The sequence below is a fragment of the Pollicipes pollicipes genome, unplaced genomic scaffold, assembly GCF_011947565.3.
Source record: "Pollicipes pollicipes isolate AB1234 unplaced genomic scaffold, Ppol_2.1 Scaffold_7262;HRSCAF=8765_pilon_pilon_pilon, whole genome shotgun sequence".
NCBI lineage: Eukaryota > Metazoa > Arthropoda > Thecostraca > Pollicipedomorpha > Pollicipedidae > Pollicipes > Pollicipes pollicipes.
In genome coordinates this window covers 13,682,000-13,704,155 of record NW_023597055.1, presented here as the reverse complement: position 1 = coordinate 13,704,155, position 22,156 = coordinate 13,682,000, and the positions used below count along the sequence as shown (strand labels likewise).

Sequence of the window (22,156 nt, the reverse complement as noted above, 5' to 3'; positions counted from 1 at the left end):
ACGAGGCACCAACCGAGATTCGAACTCGGGATCATCCTGTTTACATAGACAGGCCGCTTTAACCAACTAAGCCATGGCGCCGGCTGCCGTCCTCTAAACACGTAAACACGAAAAAAAGTCATCTAGTAGCAGCCCGTGGACGCGGCCTTCTGAACTACCGAATAAGTGAATGGTAATAAAACTGGGTGTATACATACGCAGTACACAATCACACATGTACCCACATCCAGGCACATGGCTCATTGAAGAAGCGCTTTAACGAGTACCTGAAACGATAACAATGTGAAGTTGAACGAAATTTGACTGGGGGAGGGTTGATGGAGCCTGCAGGAGAAAATGATCGCAGGGGTGGGCACACGTGCAAAATCCAATTTTGACAGAGCTGACTGTGGCAGTTTGGTGTGACCAAACTCAAACGTAAGGCAGATCCAGTCAGTCCTCCGATGTCACGCATTCTGTAACATTGTGTCGACGACGGAACGAAAGGCATCTTGAAGGACGTTGCTTTCAATCAAGCATGAACACCACCATTACTCGGTAAAGGGCAACGACAGCAAGTTTGCGCTTGGGACGAGAAAGTCCAGCGTCCTGTTGCTTTCGAGACTCACGTCGATTTGTTACGCAAAGGTGAGAATGGTATCCAGAAGCCGCGAAATCGCGAATTGGCCGGCAGCTGTTTAAAAGTAGACCACCTTGTGGTTGGCACTAGCATGACGGTGGTGGACGACAGCAAAGTACGATGATGTTGCACCTAGCTGGGTTCATTGTCAGTCCCCAGACTTTCGATCATTGACAGAGTCAATCTTAGTCCTCTTGACTTGCGAAAAAACTGCATTTTATCTTTCTTTGGTATATTTCTGCTTCATAACAGTACACAGTGCAGTCACTTATAACATGATTATAAGTGATTACAATACAATATCGGCCAGAAAGCAGGTGGATTTCATATGGGATTACTATATCGGTCAGAAAGCAGGCGAGCAGCCAGGTCCTGGGGATTCCGCCTTGTGAAACACTTATGCATGATCTGTGGGTACTGTCTTCTGAGACACGAGACACGCCATATTTGGGTGCTGCCTTCCGAGGCATCAAGTATGTGCTCGGCGGATGCAGCGGTCTGAGACACAGCATATGTGATCTGTGGACTCTACCTTGAGACGCCAGATATGTGGATCTGTTGGTTACTTCTTTTGAACGCCAGATCTGTGCTCAATAAATTCGGTCTTCTGGGACACGAGATCTGTGATCTGTGGGTGTTGCCATCTGAAATACAGGATTTAGATCTGCGAGTGCTGCGTTCTGGGACAACAGCTACGTGATCTGTGCGTGCTGCCTCCTGATACATCAGATATGTGGTCTTCATACGGTGCAGCCTTCTGAGGCGCCGCCCATGTGCTCTGTGGCGGCTGCATTCTCGCACACCGGATTTGTGATCTAAAGGGGCTCTGCCTTCTGAGACACTAGATATGTGCCCTGTTGGTGCTGCCTCTGTGGGTGCCAATGAGAGTCAGTCTCACTGTGTTGTCATGTGCGTGTTGAGTCAGATCAGATCAGTCAGAGTGAGGGCAGATCAAATAGCGGCCAACAACCGACCGACTCAGAAGACAGCACTCACAGAACACGATTGGTGTCTCAGAGGCAGCACCATAGCTCACATATCTAGTGTTTTCCAGAGGGCAGCACCCACGAGATCAGGGTTTTTGTTCCAGTTCGATAAGAATTTTTTGATGGCCAGGTATTTGACGGGGGTAGCCGGCGCCATGGCTTAGTTGGTTAAAGCGCCTGTCTAGTAAACAGGAGATCACCGAGTTCGAATCTCGGTGGTGCCTGTTTTCAACAGACAGGCGATAGCGAAGATAAATCAATTTGACACTATTAACGCGTCTCAAGCTGTATGAATATATGTGGTTGTTGTTACTGAGTGCGGAAACGGGTGATTTCGAAATGTGCAGTGCTATTTTATCCGGTTTCCATGGATTATACTGTACGCATCACTAGGCCCATCGATTTTCACAATTCATTATTAGTGTTATCGTATATACATTTAAACGAGGCACCACCGAGATTCGAACTCGGGATCTCCTGTTTACTAGACAGGCGCTTTAACCAACTAAGCCATGGCGCCGCTGTCGTCCTCTAAACACGTAACACGAAAAAAAGTCATCTAGTAGCAGCCCGTGAACGCTGCCTTCTGAACTACCGAATAAGTGAATGGATAAAACTGGTTATACATACGCATTACACAATCACACATGTACCCACATCCAGGCACATGGCTCATGAAAGAAGCGCTTCACGAGTACCTGAAACATAAACAATTTGAAGTTGAACGAAAATTTGACTGGGGAAGGGTTGATGGAGCCTGCAGGAGAAAATGATTGCAGAGGTGGGACACGTGCAAAATCCAATTTTGACAGAGCTGACTGGCAGTTGTGGTGTGACCAAACTCAATCGTAAGGCAGATCCAGTCAGTCCTCCGATGTCACGCATTCTGTAACATTTTGTCAGACGGAACGAAATGTATCTTGAAAGACGTTGCTTTCAATCAAGCCAGAACACCACCATTACTCGGTGAAAGGCACCGACAGCAAGTTTGCGCTTTGGACGAGAAAGTCCAGCGTCCTGTTGCTTTCGAGACTCACGTCTATTTCTTTCGCAAAGGTGAGAATGGTAATCCAGGAGACGCGAAATCGCGAATTGGTCGGCAGCTGTTTAAAAGTAGGCCACCTTGTGGTTGGCGGTAGTATGACGGTGGTGGACGGACAGCAAATACGATGATGTTGCGCCTAGCTGGGTGCATTGTCAGTATCCCAGACTTTCGATCATTGACAGAGTTAATCTTAGTCCTCTTGACGTGCGAAAAAAGCTGCATTTTTATTTTTTCTTTGATATATTTCTGCTTCATAACAGTACACAATGCAGTCACTTACAACATGATTATAAGTGATTACAATACAATATCGGTCAGAAAGCAGGTGGATTTCAATATGAGATTACTATGTCGGTCAGAAAGCGGGCGAGCAGCCAGGTCCTGGGGGTTCTGCCTTGTGAAACACTAATGCATGATCTGTTGGTTACTGCCTTCTGAGACACGAGACACGTCCATATTTGGGGTGCTGCCTTCTGAGACACCAAGTATGTGCTCGGTGGATGCAGCGGTCTGAGACACAGCATAGTGATCTGTGGACTCTACCTTCTGAGACGCCAGATATGTGATCTGTTGGTACTAATTCTTTTGAGACACCAGATCTGTGGCTCAATAAATGCGGTCTTCTGGGGCACGAGATCTGTGATCTGTGGGTGCTGCCATCTGAAATACAGGATTTGTGATCTGCGGGTGCTGCGGTCAGAGATAACAGCTACGTCATCTGTGCGTGCTGCCTTCTGAGACATCAGATATGTGGTCTTTATACGGTGCAGCCTTCTGAGGCGCCGCCTATGTGCTCTGTGGCGGCTGCATTCTCGCACACCGGATTTGTGATCTAAGGGCTCTGCCTTATGAGACACTAGATATGTGCCCTGTTGGTGCTGCCTCTGTGGGGTGCCAATGAGAGTCAGTCTCACTGTGTTGTCATGTGCGTGTTGAGTCAGATCAGATCAGTCAGAGTGAGGCAGATCAAATAGCAGCCAACAACCGACGACTCAGAAGACAGCACTCACAGAACACGATTGGTGTCTCAGAAGGCAGCACCCATAGCTCACATATCTAGTGTTTCAGAGGGTAGCACCCACGAGATCAGGTTTTTTGCTCCAGTTCGATAAGGAATTTTTGATGGCCACGTATTTGACATAGCTTGCCGGCGCCATGGCTTAGTTGGTTAAAGCGCCTGTCTAGTAAACAGGAGATCCCGAGTTCGAATCTCGGTGGTGCCTGTTTTCAACAGACAGCGATAGCAAAGATAATCAGTTTGACACTATCAACGCATCTCAAGCTGTATGTTATGTGGTTGTTGCTACTGAGTGCGGAAATGGTGATTTCGAAATCTGCAGTGCTATTTTATCCGGTTTCCATGATTATACTGTACGCATCACTAAGCCCGTCGATTTTCACCGATTCATTATTAGTGTTATCGTATAACATTTAAACGAGGCACCACCGAGATTCGAACTCGGGATCTCCTGTTTACTAGAAAGGCGCTTTAACCAACTAAGCCATGGCGCCGGCTGTCGTCCTCTAAACACGTAAACACGAAAAAAAAGTCATCTAGTAGCAGCCCGTGGACGCTGCCTTCTGAACTACCGATTAAGTGAATGGGTAAAACTGGTTATACATACGCATTACACAATCACACATGTACCCACATCCAGGCACATGGCTCATTAAAGAAGCGCTTTACGAGTACCTGAAGCGTAAACAATTTGAAGTTGAACGAAAATTTGACTGGGGAAGGGTTGATGGAGCCTGCAGGAGAAAATGATCGCAGAGGTGGGACACGTGCAAAAATCCAATTTTGACAGAGCTGACTGGCAGTTGTGGTGTGACCAAACTCAATCGTAAGGCAGATCCAGTCAGTCCTCCGATGTCACGCATTCTGTGACATTTTGTCGGACGGAACGAAAGGCATCTTGAAAGACGTTGCTTTCAATCAAGCCAGAACACCACCATTACTCGGTGAAAGGCATCGACAGCAAGTTTGCGCTTTGGACGAGAAAGTCCAGCGTCCTGTTGCTTTCGAGACTCACGTCTATTTCTTTCGCAAAGGTGAGAATGGTATCCAGGAGACGTGAAATCGCGAATTGGTCGGCAGCTGTTTAAAAGTAGACCACCTTGTGGTTGGCAGTAGCATGACGGTGGTGGACGGACAGCAAATACGATGATGTTGCACCTAGCTGGGTTCATTGTCAGTCCCCAGACTTTCGATCATTGATAGAGTCAATCTTAGTTTCTCTTGACTTGCGAAAAAAAGCTGCATTTTTATCTTTTCTTTGATATATTTCTGCTTCATAACAGTACACAATGCAGTCACTTATGACATGATTATAAGTGATTACAATACAATATCGGTCAGAAAGCAGGCGGATTTCAATATGGGATTACAATATCGGTCAGAAAGCAGGCGAGCAGCCAGGTCCTGGGGTTCTGCCTTGTGAAACACTAAATGCATGATCTGTGGGTGCTGTCTTCTGAGGCACGAGACACGCCATATTTGGGTGCTGCCTTCTGAGACACGAGACACGTCATATTTGGGTGCTGCCTTCTGAGAGACCAAGTATGTGCTCGGTGGATGCAGCGGTCTGAGACACAGCATATGTGATCTGTGGACTCTACCTTCTGAGACGCCAGATATGTGATCTGTTGGTACTGCCTTTTGAGACACCAGATCTGTGCTCAATAAATGCGGTCTTCTGGAACACGAGATCTGTGATCTGTGGGTGTTGCCATCTGAAATATAAGATTTATGATCTGCGGGTGCCGCGTTCTGAGACAAGTGCCACGTGATCTGTGCGTGCTGGGTTCTGAGACATCAGATATAAGGTCTTTATATTGTGCAGCCTTCTGAGGCACCGCCTATGTGCTCTGTGGCGGCTGCATTCTCGAACACCGGATTTGTGATCTAAGGGCTCTGCCTTCTGAGAAACTAGACGTGTGCTCTGTTGGTGCTGCCTCTGCGGGTGCTTACGATGAGAGTGAATCTCACTGGGCTGTCATGTGCGTGTTGAGTCAGATCAGATCAGTCAGAGTGAGGCAGATCAAATAGCAGCCAACAACCGACGACTCAGAAGACAGCACTCACAGAACACGATTGGTGTCTCAGAAGGCAGCACCCATAGCTCACATATCTAGTGTTTCAGAGGGTAGCACCCACGAGATCAGGTTTTTGTTCCAGTTCGATCAGGAGTTTTTTTGATGGCCACGTATTTGACGTGGGTAGCCGGCGCCATGGCTTAGTTGGTTAAAGCGCCTGTCTAGTAAACAGGAGATCCCGAGTTCGAATCTCGGTGGTGCCTCTTTTCAATACACAGCGATGACAAAGATCATCAGTTTATCACTATCAACACGTCGCATGCTGTTTAAGATGTGGTTGTGGTTACTGAATTCAAAACGGGTACTTCGAAATGTTTAGTGCTATTTTATCCGGTCTCCATGATTATATTGTACGCCTCACTCAGCCCGTCGATTTTAACAGATTCATTGCTAGTGTTATCGTATAACATTTAAACGAGGGCACCACCGAGATTCGAACTCGGGATCTCCTGTTTACTAGACAGGCGCTTTAACCAACTAAGCCATGGCGCCGGACGCGCTATAGCACACACCTGACCTAAGAAAATATTGTTTATATCACTGCCAATCTGTGGGTGCTGCATTCCAAGACAACAGACATATGCTCTCGGAGTACCGCCTGTTCATATACCAATATGTTATCTGTGGTGGTGCCTTTTAAAACTATCGTCAAACCGCCGCCAATAGCAACCGATGGTGCTGTCAATAAAAAATCTCAGACAGTATCCCACCCCTTTTGTGCTTGCCAGCTATAGTCAGATCGGACGCGTACGGTATGATCAGAAAATCGTTTTTCCTGGAATTCTTCTGAATAGTTAAGAATTTGTAATTTAAGAAGCCGATTCTGCGGGAAAATATCATTAAATTCCATGTCAACCACTCTGAAAGCAACACACTCCATTTGCCATGCTCTTTCCAGCGTGTGTTTTTGGTAATGTCCGTAGCGCAATAATGTGTCAAAATGTTAGCGCATTAGATGCTTTGAAAACTAGAATCTTATATCATAACGCAATTAATCAATTTATCACAATCGACAGCATGAAGTGAGATGATTTACCTTATCATGGAAACCAAATGTATTAGCGGAAAATGTGCTGTTTTCGAAATCAACAACCACAACTACATCTAGAACATCACAAGACGCGTCAAGTAAAGGGACAGAGCTTGTGTGGGCCAGCTGGGAATCCTAAGTTTGTTAATGACGAGGTTAGGTGCAGTTTTACGGAATGATATAGACAAAGTATTGATATTGCGGATGGAGTAATTGCTCGTCCAATCATCCAGGTCTGTTGTGTTGGTGTGCACGCAATGTTTCGGGCAGTTAATTTTCCGGCCGTTGTAAGGTGTTGATAAATCCTGGAAAGGACGGGATAGTATTCTATTTTCAGCCATGCACGAGCATAAACCCAAATGTCCTTCTCGGAGTTGCAGGGACTGCAGCAGGGGCCTCTGAATATGAGTCCAGCGTGCTGTAATTTAGGAAATCGGGAAGAACATACATGCATACCGGATAAAATTACAGCAATTCAAGGGATAGAATTCAGGTTATGACATGCACCCGGCTGCCAGAGCTGACAGCTGAACACCATCCAGTCCTTCTCAGGACTCAATGATACCTAATGACGGTCAGAGAATTAGGTGGAGTAATCCACATTTGTAAAGGCTTCTGAACTGAAACAGCCACCTTGAAGATCTTTCGGTGCAGTTTGCAGCCCTGTCCTTCAACCATTCTAGTTTCTGAGCTACACGCCCGCCAAGATGTAAAGAGTATTTCGTGCAGACTTTTTGAGGCTCATCCAGGCATGCATGACGTCATAATAACGTCATTCAAGCCCTGCCATTCCATTGGCCACGCGGCGATCAAGGCCAAGAAAAGTGGCATTGTCGAGTCATTACAATGCAAGTGGCGTTTGTGAGCGCCATTTCAGATCCAACGGCCATCAACTGGCGCTAAATGAGTTTTGTGCGAAGTACGATGACGCAATCAAACAAAGACGCATTGAGGAGCATATTTGCTAAGCAAAGAACTTGTAGTGTTTAGAGGAGCTTTTCCACTACGTCGGATAGCACCTTTTCAAGTCAAAACCAATATCAAAGCAGAAATTCGACAGGAAAATGCTATCAAACACCCACAACAATGAGATGTAGTGTCATGTACAAACTCAGCTTCCATCGCAACCTATTTCATAAGTGGTGGCGAAGAACGCCGCAAAACTAAGTTTGGTGCACAGCGCATGAAAAATCGTGCTAGCGTACCCTGTAATATGTCACTGGCTTTCCTGAAAGACAATGCCGATGTTGGGACTGCTGCGATCGCTCACACCAGGGTGACCGCTGGCCACGGCGTCACGTGACTGCTGGTCACGGCAGCGAAGAAGGCGGCACGCACAAACAGCACGGCAACCTGCGGCGAAGACTGCTGGCAGCGCGTCGAGCTTCAGACTCGGAGACTGGGGTCGTATCCCACGTGTGGCGTGTTTCACCCACCGCAACAGCCGCGGGGAGCCTTCGACGCCAGTGGCATGCAGCAGTTGGAGGCGCCGACACATAGTCTATGCCGGGCCAAGTTACCCCCCCCCCCCCCAACCATCCCCGGTCGATTTAAAAATCTCGTAGGCTGAGTTGGCGTTTTAAGTGGCAGTGGCAAGTAATCACTTTTGGCACATTTTAGTTTAACAATGATGTTAATGTCGGACTTAAGGCGCAAAACAAAGAGGTAAAACAGACTAATGTCGAATATTTGGTGGATGTGGGGCAGCCCGATATCCAGAAGATGATTCAAGGGCCTAAGTATAACGCACATAAACTGGTTTTCGTGTCATCAGCAGATGATTTTGTGTCCCAGAATATGATTCAAGGGCCTGAAAATAACGCACATAAACTGGTTTTCGTGACACCAGCAGATGATTTCGTGTCCCAGAAGATGATTCAAGGACCTAAGTATAACGTACATAAACTGGTTTTCGTGTCACCAGCCGATGCAAGGAGGAATAAGGGAGTATTCACGCCTTGCGTGCTGGTTGCGCTACAGAAATTTTCACGGTTTGAATTGAACCCTGGTTTTTGGAGAAGCACTCCGCTCCGAAATGTCACCTTTAACAGCTCGAAATACGCCTGCAAAAACATGGCATATTCACTGAAAATGAAGACAGGGTTAAAGACAAGCTCTGAAAATCACTTCCTTGACTGAAGAAATTGAGCGTCAAAATTGCTTCTCTGTTGTTATAAGGAAACGTCAGGGGTGTTACGACGGCTACAAAAATATTCATATAGGATAGTGTCAAATATGAAAGCCTATTTCAATTGTTTCCAGCTCTAGTTATGAAGTGCATTCTATCGCGCATTCCTCCTTGCATGAGTCCAATGAGAGCACCTTGTATTAAAAAGCAGCGCAGTATATAGTGTGTTGCAAAGAACACCAAGTAAATTTGAGAATTTGTTTTCTCCGAGAACATTTTACTCTAAATAAATGCTCGCGCATAAGGAGAATGTCTTGGGATATTCCTCAAACCTCATACACGCACATATTTATAAGGTGTGATAACCATTAATATTAATTACATGATTAGTGGACCGGTCCAAACATATGAAACCTGCCGTCAATCCTCTCGGAAGGGCAGACAAAAACGGAAGCGGCTGCCTTGGCGTGAGGTGATCCATCAGCCCGACACGCACGTCAGCTGACCCTCGATCTGCGGCTGCCGGATCACAGCGGGCGATCGGCTGCCCACGTCAGCTGCGCCAGGATCGTCCATTACCGGGCGGTGCGCATCGATTGTCGCAGCGCGGCAATTACCGGTGTCACTGGCACCGGAAGTGGCGGAAATCGGCGTGATCAGGACCCGTCTCCGTGTCCCCACACCGCAACCTCCCCCCCCCCCTCCCTCCCCTCCCTATCCGATCAGGACTCTCCGTGCCTCCTCCTCCCGGAGCCCACCCCCCCCCCCCCCTCCCCTCTCGGATAACTATCTAATCTTCTTGGATGATGGTACACCGCAGCCTACCGTTAGGAGACGCATCACTGCACAGTTTGCCGGCAATACAGGTGGCAGCGTCATGTGTGATTGAGAGGCGAACGGCGCAAGGCCTTTGTAGTAATGCACCCCCACCTCAGCTGGGACAAGCCGCATTGTTGCACTGGATGGGCGGATGTCTTTGACGGATGTACTTATTCGCATGTTTTGTACGTCGGGCAGCCGACTAAAATACATAGGGTCTAAACTGCAACCCAATTGCAACAAGGGATACGTTTCTGCATTGCTGCGTTTTGCGTTCGTTTTTATTCAGGTGGTTCCGGCCTGTTGCATGGTGCAATGAGCAACTCAACACAACGCCATCAGTGGTACCGCTATACCGCTCTAGCGCCCGCAGGCCCAAACATCGCGTCCTGCCCCGAAACACCCCCACATCGGCTGTCCTTGCGCTGTTCGCTGAGCGCCCTCCCCGAGAGCTAATCGCACGCGTCGTCCCGCACCTCCGGCTAATTGGCGTGGGACGAGGCGGCGCGGCGACGGCCGCTTCCGGGCGAGGGGCCTCGTTTTTGCCGGCCGCCGAGGAGCGAGGGAGGACGCCAGGTGCAGGGCGGCGCTGGCGAGGCCAGGGCCGCCCAGGAGGCGCCGGAGGTCGGGTGGCGTGACATCGAGGAGCTCGTGGCCGACTGGATGGGACGCCTGAGAAGGCGGAGCGTCACTCCACTTGTTCGAAACGCGGCAGACGAGATGCTACAGGTGACGTTCGGAGGCACCGCTGGTAGTGGCGACGGTGAACAGCTGTCTCGAGGTCAAGATATGTGGGATTGAAGCCTGTTCTCAGCAAAAGACCCACATCAGTTGTTTCATTTTGCTCTGCCTGGCGTGCCTCATGTTGGCGTGTTTTGATCGTGGTTAGAAGGGCACCTGCCCTATACACGAGCTTGCACATTATTATTTATGTGTGTAGGTAATTTAATTTTAGGAGGGTGAAATACCCGTGAAACCTGCGAAACCCACCTACCTACCCACTTATCCGTGAAATAAAAGATCGTATGCCTCTGCATTTCGTAGATGGTTGAGTCCCTATCCACCTGAAAAATGTATTTGTTTTCGGCTGACCGCCTCTTTCCACGCAGGACATTTACGCACAGTTTGCTGAAGTGTGGGCTGTATAGGGTATAACGAGCAAACGCGCTGGTGGCGACACGGAGCTGCCGCGCGGCGTTCTTGTCACTTATAATGCAGTGAACCGAAACCGTCACCACACTGGCCCCAGTTTAACCACTTTGTATTCACTGCTTATGCGGAGCCGTAAGTCTTAAATCCGACATGAGGCATGGCTTCCAGTCCCCAGAAACAGGAACATATTCGTGTCACGGTTATCCGATGTGCTCATACGAAACATGGCTGTTTGTTCCAGTGTCTAGCGAATTTGTGCAAAGTGGGCCCATGATAGCCAATGCGTAAATTTCATGTTCTGGGATGGAAAATTGTAGCCTCGTCCTGCACGGATAAAACCATTTATATTTTCCCACCTAAGAATATTTTGGTCCCTATAACAACATTCACTGTACCATTTATTTCTGGAAGAAATGATTCCTGATGTTGTGCCGGTCAAGCTTTGATCTGAATGTCCATTCATCTCGATTTTCAAGCACGACCTAATTCATCGCAATAGCATCAAGGTTCTCGCTTGCGACCCCAATGGAGCCTGCAGGAAGCCCGAGCACGGGTCACGTGATACGGTGCTCGGAGTAATTATCCCGGCCTCGCCCCCAGCCTCCAAGCCGGCGTCTTGAGCTATCCGGTGACTGATTAAGGCGGTAGCCGGTTTACCTCAAGTGACTTATATTAAGCACAGGATAGCAGCGTGATAGGTGGAGTACAGCACACGAAGCAATTACCAGATACGGTGCTGCAGACGGGTTTCTTGGAAGCCAGAGAGTGACGGCGCTGTTTTCGTGCGGGATCAATGCCTTTTCAATTAGCGCTGTCACTTAAACCATAAAATATAATGATTTTGTACGCATAATGCAAAAAAGCCTGCATTGTATTAATTGTGAATGGTGTGATTGCGTTGCTAGTCAGCAGCAGCCCTCCACCCGCCCAATGTCAGCGAGAAGCCGAAGTGCAGCGGGCATGTCTTCAGCCCTTGACTTCTGACCAAGACGTATACCAAACTCGAGGACTGCTGCACCTACCGCTTGTCTTGACACAAATCACCGCCGAAAGACAGAATTTCGTATTCATGTTGTTAAGATCGCTAGCGTGGAGGAATGACGCCAAACAAAGCACGTAAGCAGTCATGTTGTAGCAGACCACGTGCAGTGTTTCCAAGGCACCACCACTGCCTACAATCTAGATTCAACGACGCAGCCTGACCCATAACAACGGGCAATAAATGGCTTTAGACGCCACGTCCGCCTCCGGGCTATCGGAATGTGATCGGCCTGGCTGAACCAAGACACCGGCAATCAGGGCTCAAGCGTCCGGGACCTAGACTAAGCCCACGCCACACGAATCTCCTGAGTATGCCTTAAGTTTTGACTCTGAAGATCTCCTAGTTGTTCCGTGCCGCTGATCTGGTGTTTAGAAATGCGGCCCCATCCCAGAGGCTGGTGCCAGGTGTCGAAGGTGAACACTACTTGGGATCGTTTCGTACGAGAGATGGTTTTTTTTGCCGGCGACGAGGGAGACCGTGATGCTCCGGAAAACCTTGGATGACCCAGTTAAGGTCAAGGTCAGGCTCAAAAGTTTTCTTAATTCAGGTACTGGTGCAACTGCTGCCCATTGTTGACTAGAAATATGCTTAATACATTACTAATATGATGTCATGAATGATACCGTCAATAAATCCATTGTAATGCAATGTGGAAATTTGAATGACGCTATTATGGCGTCAAAGGTGTCTAGGTGACCTTGAAATAGACTCTCCGAAATAGTCTGCTCATCTTCGCGGACGCGTAGCTCAGAAACTGGACGGCTTTTGGTCCTAAGAAGGGAAGGATTGTGAGCTGCATCGAATTGTCTTCACGATTGCCATGTCAGTTCAAAACCCGACGCAAGTGTGAGACACTCCCTTTCATAATCTGCCCGTTTTAAATCGTCCATACCGAAGTCTGAACTATCATCCCCACAATACCGTTACTTCGATCCATCACTGCCACCTTATTAACTCACCTGTACAACATGTGTGCACTTGGTATGGAGCATGTGATCGCTATAATAAAACATCACATGATATCGTCATATATCATCATATAAACATCATGCAAAAACAGCTAGCCGATCAAGCTACAAAGTATGAACCAGCGGGTTATGACGACCGCGATTTGTTCTCACATGCCCCCCCCCCCCCCCCCCCATGAATTATGACTGGGGCAGCGGGCAGCAATATGGGGTCCTCAGCTTGTCAGTCTCTGCAAAACTGGTGGTTAGAAGAAGTCATGGGGTTTCATCACTTTAGGTGGAGAGGTATGGCAATGGTATAAGGGTAGGTGTCGGTAGCGCGGCGATTTAACTGCGCGCCTGGGAAACTAAAGGTACGGGGATCGATTCCCCGCCGTGCCCGCCTTCTTGCCAGGGTGAGAGACAGGTGACACCATATAGCCCCATCTCCCTAGAACGCTGCAAATCTGCAGCTCCCGGACAACAACAGATAGGAAAACCAGAAGTCGGCCGAATAATATCCATAATCAATGATATCCATGATAATTAGATACATATATCCACAATAATAATAATATTCATAAAATAACAAGTGATTTAATTATATCCATGATAACAAAGAGAACTGGACCCGCGCCATAAATAGGATTAACATGTTGAGAAAAATAACGGCAACGGCTACAGTGATCAGTCATCAGTGTCTGTGGTCCGCTGCACAACTTGTATCAATTTGCTGTGGTCAGATTTAGATCATTTTCCTGACCTCGAACAGCCAGTGATTTAAATTTCAGCAGAAGTCTGTCACGCTTGCTGACTTTCATTTTATGTTCTTTCCGTTGAGATTTCTGCAACGAACTTCCTCAAAAACACAAGCACTCTGCCCTTTGATATGCTAAGTAAATTACTCGCCCGAACTGACTGATGGCTATTTCCATATCAAACAAAATTAGGTTCGGAGTACGGAAAAACCATTGCTCATTTACATTAAAAATAGGCGGAAATGTCTGCAGTTCCTGTCAGGCCGGCGAGTTCCGGCTGCCGCCCCAGAATAAGCTGACATCGGAGAGAGTAGCGGAGGGACTCAGGAGCCTCGCGCTGGCCTGAAAACTGGTAACCCCCGCGGGGGTCGTAGATAAGTTACTTTGTACACAATGAAACAAGTGTTCCGACGTCCATCCGTAACAAGTAATCATTCCACGAGCTTCGCGCAGTGACGGGTCTGATGATGGATGTTGGGTGGCGCCTTTGATTGCCCGTGGAGGTCTTTGGATGAGGTTTCCTTTGCGTGATGCACTCGCCTCCCATGGGGTGGTGTTTATTAAGGACGTAGCTTTTCGATCCGTCATCTCGTCACATCTGACTCACAAGAGCTCGCGAGCTTTTGACCGGGTTGTGGCCAGACGAGGCGGACCTTTGTGCGTCCAAATTCAGGCAAGCAATATGATGCCTTTTTGCTGATATTTCGGCTTTGAGCACTTCCAGGAAATAGCGCGCTGTCAAACACAATACAGTTATAAAAAGCGCTCGAATTTTTCCAGAATAAGCCTCAGAAACCCTATGCCATGCATGTTAACAGGCATTAATGTCGAGTCAACATGGTAGCACAGCGAGCTCTTCTGACTTAAATCCCTAGTTGGCCTGGGCTGACAGGAGGCTGACATTTTGTACAACCTGGAGGTACAGGAGGCTGACATTTTGTACAGCCTGAAGGTACAGAACGCCGACATTTTGCACAGCCTGGAGGTACAGGAGGCTGACATTTTGTACAGTCTGGAGGTACAGGAGGCTGACATTTTGTACAGCCTGGAGGTACAGGAGGCTGACATTTTGTACAGCCTGGAGGTACAGGAGGCTGACATTTTGTACAGCCTGGAGGTGCAGGAGGCTGACATTTTGGAAAAAGTTCCGTCTCTAGACTGGCCGTATTGACCTTTACTGTCAACGGCAACCCCCAAAGTGGAAGTGCTAGAGTTGCCAGTAACCGACTGACACGGTTCCTGCCAGCCGGTTTGGACCGTTTCCAACGGTCCAACTAACAGGCAGAAGCTACTTGTGGAAAAAACTGACAAAAAATGGCCAACAGGTAAATATGTAGAGCTGGATATGGGTCACATGGCGATTTTCTTCTCGGTCGCGTGTCTAACAACATATTATCGGCGCCATGGCTTAGTTGGTTAAAGCGCCTGTCTAGTAAACAGGAGATCCCGAGTTCGAATCTCGGTGGTGCCTGCATTTAAGTCTATTTCATAAAGCAGATAGGCAAAACGCATCCATCTCAGAGCTATTCTGATAAGCTCAATGTAGCTTTGTGCGTTAATTTCGAAAGCAAACATTTGCTTGTACCACACTCAGCGTTCGTCGTAAGCTGCGTGACTAATATGTGTTAAGATAACGTAAATGCATTTTGAGACAAAATACGGACAGATTAAAATAGCACAGCACGGAGGAAAGTGGGCTAAAGATGCATACAAATAGCATACAGATGAATAACGATAATATCAAGATATATTAGTATATCAATATGGGCAAAGATGCGATGGATGTGATAAGATACATGATCTATGCATGCATGGATGAATGTTGATGCGTCTATATCTGCTGACCTTCAGGGCAAATGGCGATCTCCGGTAAAGCACTAAACGGATTGGATCAATCCGCGGATTGTGGATGAATCCTCTGGGAGGATTCATCCGCAATCCATGCTATTCAGGAGAACTGGAATCAGAAAATTGGATTTAAAAAATTTGGGCAGCTGGGCCGGCAGGTCACCACCTGCGTGATATCAGTGGACAATTGCGCGCGCTGTTTGTAGTTTTGACGCAGCAGGTTATGTAGCGGGAAATAACGGTCGCAGTTGAGGTCGTTTCAAAATTTGGTGTGTCCGAGAAAGGTCACACACACATGAATTACCATATACGAAGTGCGGGGGTCGTTTTATTTATTCAGAGAGCGCGCTAGGTGGCCGTCATCCTGAGCTTGTGAACTAGTTACTGCTGACACTGTCGAGTGGTATGTGAAGACATGTTTCACTTAACCTAGAGTCTGAAATTATTAGACAATGCGCTGATGCATTTTGTGTTATTGAGACCAGAAGCGACTCTGGCGCGTGCATTGTAGTGGTGCCTGTGAATCATTGGTCAAGATACTGGTGATATTATTAATAATTTAATGAAACTTGTTTGTTTTGATGTTCATGCAACATTGCAATCCCAACAGACAACAAGCTGTTTTAAGTATCTTAGCTTCCACTGGCTTACAGCAACCTTTTGCACATGATGTCCAATGAAAATAAGCAACTAAGGAAAATTTAAGGTATTGAAATGAACCAAACTTACTACTGAAATTTAAAAAGTCCGCTCAGTGGAAGCAAAACGGGACGTGTGGACTTGAGAAAATATTCTGCTAAGCGGGACCGAACCGGACTGGGTTGAACAATCTGGGAAAAGCAGGTAGACTGGCGGTTGGATTTGATATGGACTAGCTGGACTGGACTGGACCGCTTTCTGAAAATGAAATCCGTCAAGTACCCTGGTGGCAGGTTCGCCGTATTTTCCCCAGCTGGCTGCTGGACACTGTCATCACGTTGCTGTGCACAGAAGGAATCAACCTGCACTGCCCGCACTGAGCGCCCTATCGAGGCGAGGCCCTATCTTGTCAGGGCTTCAATGCGCTCTCACAGCTCCCGATCCTTTTCGAAGCGCCACTACGCATCGGCAACGGCCACAGCTCCTACTGGTTCAATAATGTCGAGCAACAACAGCACACCTGTCTCATTAATATTCCCGCCGAGTGTAAGGACTTAGGAATCCGGGCAGCCAACCGGCCGTCCGGCTCGTCGTCCGAATTTATAATGACCAACAGCAGACAGCGACGGCTTTATTTGAAGCGGGAGCCCACAAAGGCACTAATTAATAGCTTCTGAATCATGCACGGCGGAAACGTCCGAGCCTCAAGTTGCATTGGAGGGCGAAGCTCAAAGAGACAGGGCGAAGCGAGTCATCGTCACGAAAAGACCATAACCTGAGTCGGCGGGGCTATCGTGTTACCTGATCACCGGAATAGACAAGAAGCATGGACCGCGCGTTCCAGGACCGCAGATGGTGGGCGAGTGGACACGAGGAGAAGCAAACCTTCGTATGATATTGTTGGCGTTCACATGCGCATCACTGTGGTCCTATGTCGCCATTTCATCAATCCACTGTTAAACAGTGAGACTTCATCTTATACCGCATCAACGAAACAATTTATGGATGAATTGAACGGCAAGTTCGATCACCATGACTGACGCTTAGTCCTCAAGTGAACAGGATAGACGAAAGACACTTTTCGCGTTGTGTGCTACTGGACAGCACTCTGTTGTATCACAGTGAGCAGAGGGCTTTTGCCAGCCTTAACCTCATAGGCTCGGAAACAGCCCTTTTCACGGAAGCATGCGACCTCATTCCTGCTGGATATTCTGGAGCGTCATGCAACGCTCGCACGGCCGCTCCCAACTGTAACTACGACGCCGTCCACGTCCCTCCCCTCTCCACTACACCTCCGTGCCAGGCACCACAGGGGAGGGGGGAGGGGTGATGAGGTGATGACGATGGAGCCTGTTGGCCGACCCCCAACTCTGCGGCCCGGTGGCCGGCAGCCGTGGTCGCACAAAACTGAGGCGTTGATGACGACTAATTATGCTCAGGTCCGGACGCTGCAGGCCAGAGCCAGTCAACTCAGGCCTGGCGAGACTCAAGCTCATGAAAGTAGATGAAACGGTCTGTTCGTCTGGACTGGTGGAAGCAAAAGCTGTGCAAAGGCTCTCATGAGTGAGCATGCCGAGGGTCCGCCTTCTTCCCAGTCGTAGACGCCGGCTGTGGAATGTCGCGGCAACAAAACTTTGACAACAAAACAACACCCATGTGCATCGGTCCCTTGCGTTCATGAATAGCCTACCGACATTCCGACCTACCTACCTGAGGTCCCACCGACCTACCGACCCCTACGGGTGGCTCACACCCCCTGACGTCCGCACGGAGTTGACGCACCGGCCGCCATCCACCTGAGGCACACCACTTCGCTGTTACACAAGAGCAAGGCGCTTTTACATCGTCCGCCAGCTTACCACACTTTTCGCTGCGTTTCATCTGACTGGTCACAGTTATTAGGTTTTCCGCTGGAACGTCCAATCGCTGCCGTCAGCAGCATCGCCGCACCTTACTGAACCCGCACAGTTTCCGTGGAAGTTCTGAGACGGGAATCGAACCCGCAGCCCCCTCGATCTGGAGTTCATCTGTCCGACGCGCCGTGCGGCCCGCGCCCATCCTTCAGCGTCGGGGCGAGGAGCAGCACCCCTGCCACCCCCTTGTCACTCGGACGCCGCTGCACAAACAGCCGTCCGTCGTCAGCCAGCGGATCCTCTCGGCCGCCCGCGCCGCGCGTAAACGGTAATCAATGCTGGCTGGCGCCATTACACAAACAGGCCGGCCGGGCGGCGGGTAAAACCGGGCATCATCCATCACAGGCCTGATCCGCTGCCAAACGGCATCTCACACGGGTGGAGCGGGGGGGGGGGGGGGCAGGTGGTGCGGAGGCGGTGCGGTCCGGCTGCTGCGGTTCTACCACGGCCAGACGGCTGCTGAGCTGCTGCTCGTTCCCCGTCAGGACGAGACGGTCCGTAGGCATTCTTCCAGGCTGTAGCGATCAATTCATAAAAAGCGAAAATTATTTGTGGTAAACCCATGAAGGCCGGACCGACGGCCTGAATGGGCCGAAATTATTCAAGCTTGCAAGCTATTGGGGGACAAGACAGCAGCGACACGCTGATTGGCGGCACATCGCAGAGCTCCCTCAAACATCCCCACCCGTTCGGTGTCCAAAATATCGCATCTGCAGCCTGGCCGCTCCAGTAGTACGTGCTTGTCCGGTAGTGCAGCCCGATCAGTGACGCATCCTTGCCGCATCGCGATGCCACGAGATGTGTTCGCCTCCGGCGAATTCGGCTGCGATAGCGACATCTACCGTATCAGCCACTCTATCCAGTACCTCGATATAGCCCGATGGCATTCCCCTGTCGGCCCACTTGTCGGCAAACCGGCACCACCCTCTGGCGCGCAGCGTCGCGGCCTGTCAGCGGAACAGCCTGGACAGCGTCGCCTGCCATGTAGGCCGCCCCGCCGCGCATCTGCCGGCTCCGTGATCGATGGCGGCTGGACGACGGACCACCGGGACCGGCCGTCACAGGTGACAGATGACGGTGGACGCGCCACGTGACACCGTCATCAGACACGCCGCCTCTGATGACGACGCCGCCGGGCGGCGGTTGAGCACCGCAGCCAGATGAGTGGGCGCGGGGAAGGGGAGGGGGCACGGGTCTCCAGCCGGCTCGGCCAGCCGGCGGCGCTGAATGGTACGCGCGGCTTTTGTAAAGCCAGAATACAAACCAGAAAAATTGGATCAGTAACGGGGTAATGTGTGGGTGTACCATTGTCTACACACCCATAACGTGTGGGCTTGGTCATATTTGTGTGTGTCCATTTACACTCGTCACCTCCAACTAAAACTCCTTAAAAGGTAACAACTCACTTTCTGCTAGAGCTCCAGCTAAGTACAGGGATGATTCGCTGTTTTTGTTGACAATGCAAAACGAGCTACGCATCTTCAAGTGTGTGTTGCATACCACACACCACGATGGCACAGGAATTCAAACGAGGTCACGTACTTAAAACGACTGACGTGCCTTCTACGGCTGTGGACGTGGGCGCACGAATGTACTTCTACGCACATAGCATATCAATGACGTTTGAGCACTAGGCATATCGTGCTCATCACAGCACATCGTCACATGATACCGAATCACCACCACGTCAGAAACGAACCACGCCAATCCTATCGAAGCTCGATGCGGCTGTCAGCTCCGGTGCGATCAGCCGCTCCCCCTGCCGTCCGCCGCCGCGTCGTGCCGTGCCACCCGAGCCGCGCTGGGCGGCACTGTCAGGTGGCAGGCGGCCGCCCGGGCCGACCCCGACACAAACAGGCCTCAGATTGATGGCGTGTGACCGCGGCCCGGCGACCCCCTCCCCCCCCCCCCCCCCCGGCGGCGGCCGGCGGTGGCGGCGGCTTCGCCACGTAATCAATGCAGGGGCGGCGGTGTGTGCGGCGCAGGGGGACGCCGCTGACAGTGTGGAGTCGGCTGTCTAGTCGGGGACGCAGGAGAGGGTGTGTGTTCGTGGATCCGGCCGTCGAGGCGGGGACGAGAGAGGGACTGTGTTCGTGGGTCCGTCTGTCGAGGCGGGGACGGGAGAGGGATGTGCTTGTGGGTCCGGTTGTCGAGGCGGGGACGGGAGAGAGGTGTACTTGTGGGTCCGTCGTCAAAGCGGGGGCGGGAGATGGGTGTGCTTGTGGGCCCGGCTGTCGAAGCGGGGGCGGAGATGGGTGTGCTTGTGGGCCCGGCCGTCGAGACGGGGACGGGAGATAGAGGTGTGCTTGTGGGTCCGGCTGTCGAGGCGAGGACGGTAGAGAGGGGTGTGCGTGTGGGTTTGGCTGTCGAGGCGAGGACGGGAGAGACGGGAGAGAGGGTCCGTGCTTATGGGTCCGAGTGAATATTCGCGTCCGTGGCGGATAACGGGCATTGTTGCCGACGAGGCGATAAGGCACACACGGTCAGGGCCAAGTGTGCATTTCCTACCACGAAGGGCGAATCAATAGACCCGAGACATATGGAATATTGCAAGGGATACGGGCAGAGTCGCAAACTGCGAAAATAACTTATTCACAGCATTCACAGCTCAGGAACATGCTAAATGACCGCAGAGTGGTAAACGAGACTGTGATAATGAGACTGTTGACCGATAAAAGGTCATTCGGAAGGATCACGTCATCATCAGAGTGACAATGAAAGATGGATGAGAGAATATGTCAGATCGTCAAATGATCGCATGGCAACATTGGCGCAGACGACAGGGGCCAGTTCACGTGGCTCTTCGTTATTAGGCGTTCCCATCACAAAATCTGCCGCCTGTCCAGGAGCTCTCATAGCGGTCCGCTTCTCTGCTTTTTCGTTTCTTCACGATTTGGCGTGTAAAAAATCCTGGTGGCACATTTTGCATGGTACAATGTTTGAGAGATCGATGTTGATGCATTATCGGTGAAAGCGATCGATGTCATTGTTGTTTTATGTCATTTATTTCTCCTTGAATATATCAATAGCCTGCTTTATCCAGTCATGCAGAGGATGGAATTGGCAATATGTGGCCTGTTCTACGCATTTACAGCAGCAACACCCTCACAGGATGATGCTAATTTATGATCTAAACAAAAACCGGAAGGGACAAACGTTGAGAGGTGATATTTGCTCCCAGTTGTTGTCAATTTTTGCCGATTCCAACTACTATTTGATAAAAGTTAATTAGTCAAAGTACTTTGAACGGGTCGACCATTTTTACAAAAACAGTTCCACGATTATCGGCTTCGCATCCTTCCGCAGCTCCTCCCCTTCCGTTGCATTGACGCGTTCACCGCGCGGCGCGACAGAAACAGCTGCCCCTGCGGATGTACGCTGTGCCGCCGCGTTTGCCTGCAACGCGGCGCAGCACGTGCGTCAAACTCAGACTTTGCGCGTACGCGCAGGCACGGATCACACACAAATCAGAAAGTCCGCAGCAACGCATAAAAGGTCGCCAACCTAAAAACGAGAGTTCGCTCAGAAAAAAATACATGAAAAACCTAGACGTCTACCGGGGTAAAGCATGTCACCATGAGCCCAGGGTGTCCAGATCTATAGAATCTTATCAGAGGCAAGGCTGTGATATCATCAGCGACAAGGTCGTATGCTTCAAACGCACCGCGGTTAACTTCTAACACGTGCTCGCAGCACTTGCATTACTGGCATGACTAAGCATGAGCAACATTTCGCTTTTTGTGCTGTTGCGAGGCGTGAGTGATGTCACTTGGGTGACATCATTGACATCAATGACATCAACAGGGCATTTTTGGGTGCAACATTATTGATATCCTTGTCATCCTTGTTCGTAGATCATAACTGCTGCGGCGACGGTGGTCCTGAGGGGAAGCACCGACAGCGATAAAGGGAAACGTGGATCATTCCAAAGCTGTCATGCAGTATTCATTCCGTGCTGTGGCATGATGTATCTACTTACGGGCGGCAAAACAACATGTGAGAGTCTGCATTTGCTTTTGAATGTGGGTTGCAGTATTGAGGCTATTGCGACGCATTTGAATGATATCGGCTAGGTAGAGAGAAAATGTTGATTTTAGTGGCAGTGTCACATACCAAATGTCTCCACTTTCCTTG

The 22,156-nt window shown here is 49.7% G+C and overlaps 5 non-coding genes across 5 annotated transcripts; 3 read left to right on the top strand and 2 right to left on the bottom strand.

The window, feature by feature from the left end:
• Positions 1 to 2,051: 2,051 nt before the first annotated feature.
• TRNAT-AGU (transfer RNA threonine (anticodon AGU)) lies at positions 2,052 to 2,125 on the bottom strand. Its single transcript has one exon. It is a non-coding gene; the product is annotated as a tRNA-Thr (tRNA).
• Positions 2,126 to 3,799: 1,674 nt separating this feature from the next.
• On the top strand, positions 3,800 to 3,873 carry TRNAT-AGU (transfer RNA threonine (anticodon AGU)). Its single transcript has one exon. It is a non-coding gene; the product is annotated as a tRNA-Thr (tRNA).
• A 2,002-nt stretch (positions 3,874 to 5,875) lies between these two features.
• On the top strand, positions 5,876 to 5,949 carry TRNAT-AGU (transfer RNA threonine (anticodon AGU)). The gene has a single exon. It is a non-coding gene; the product is annotated as a tRNA-Thr (tRNA).
• Positions 5,950 to 6,164: 215 nt separating this feature from the next.
• TRNAT-AGU (transfer RNA threonine (anticodon AGU)) lies at positions 6,165 to 6,238 on the bottom strand. The gene has a single exon. It is a non-coding gene; the product is annotated as a tRNA-Thr (tRNA).
• An 8,781-nt stretch (positions 6,239 to 15,019) lies between these two features.
• On the top strand, positions 15,020 to 15,093 carry TRNAT-AGU (transfer RNA threonine (anticodon AGU)). Its single transcript has one exon. It is a non-coding gene; the product is annotated as a tRNA-Thr (tRNA).
• Positions 15,094 to 22,156: the final 7,063 nt, after the last annotated feature.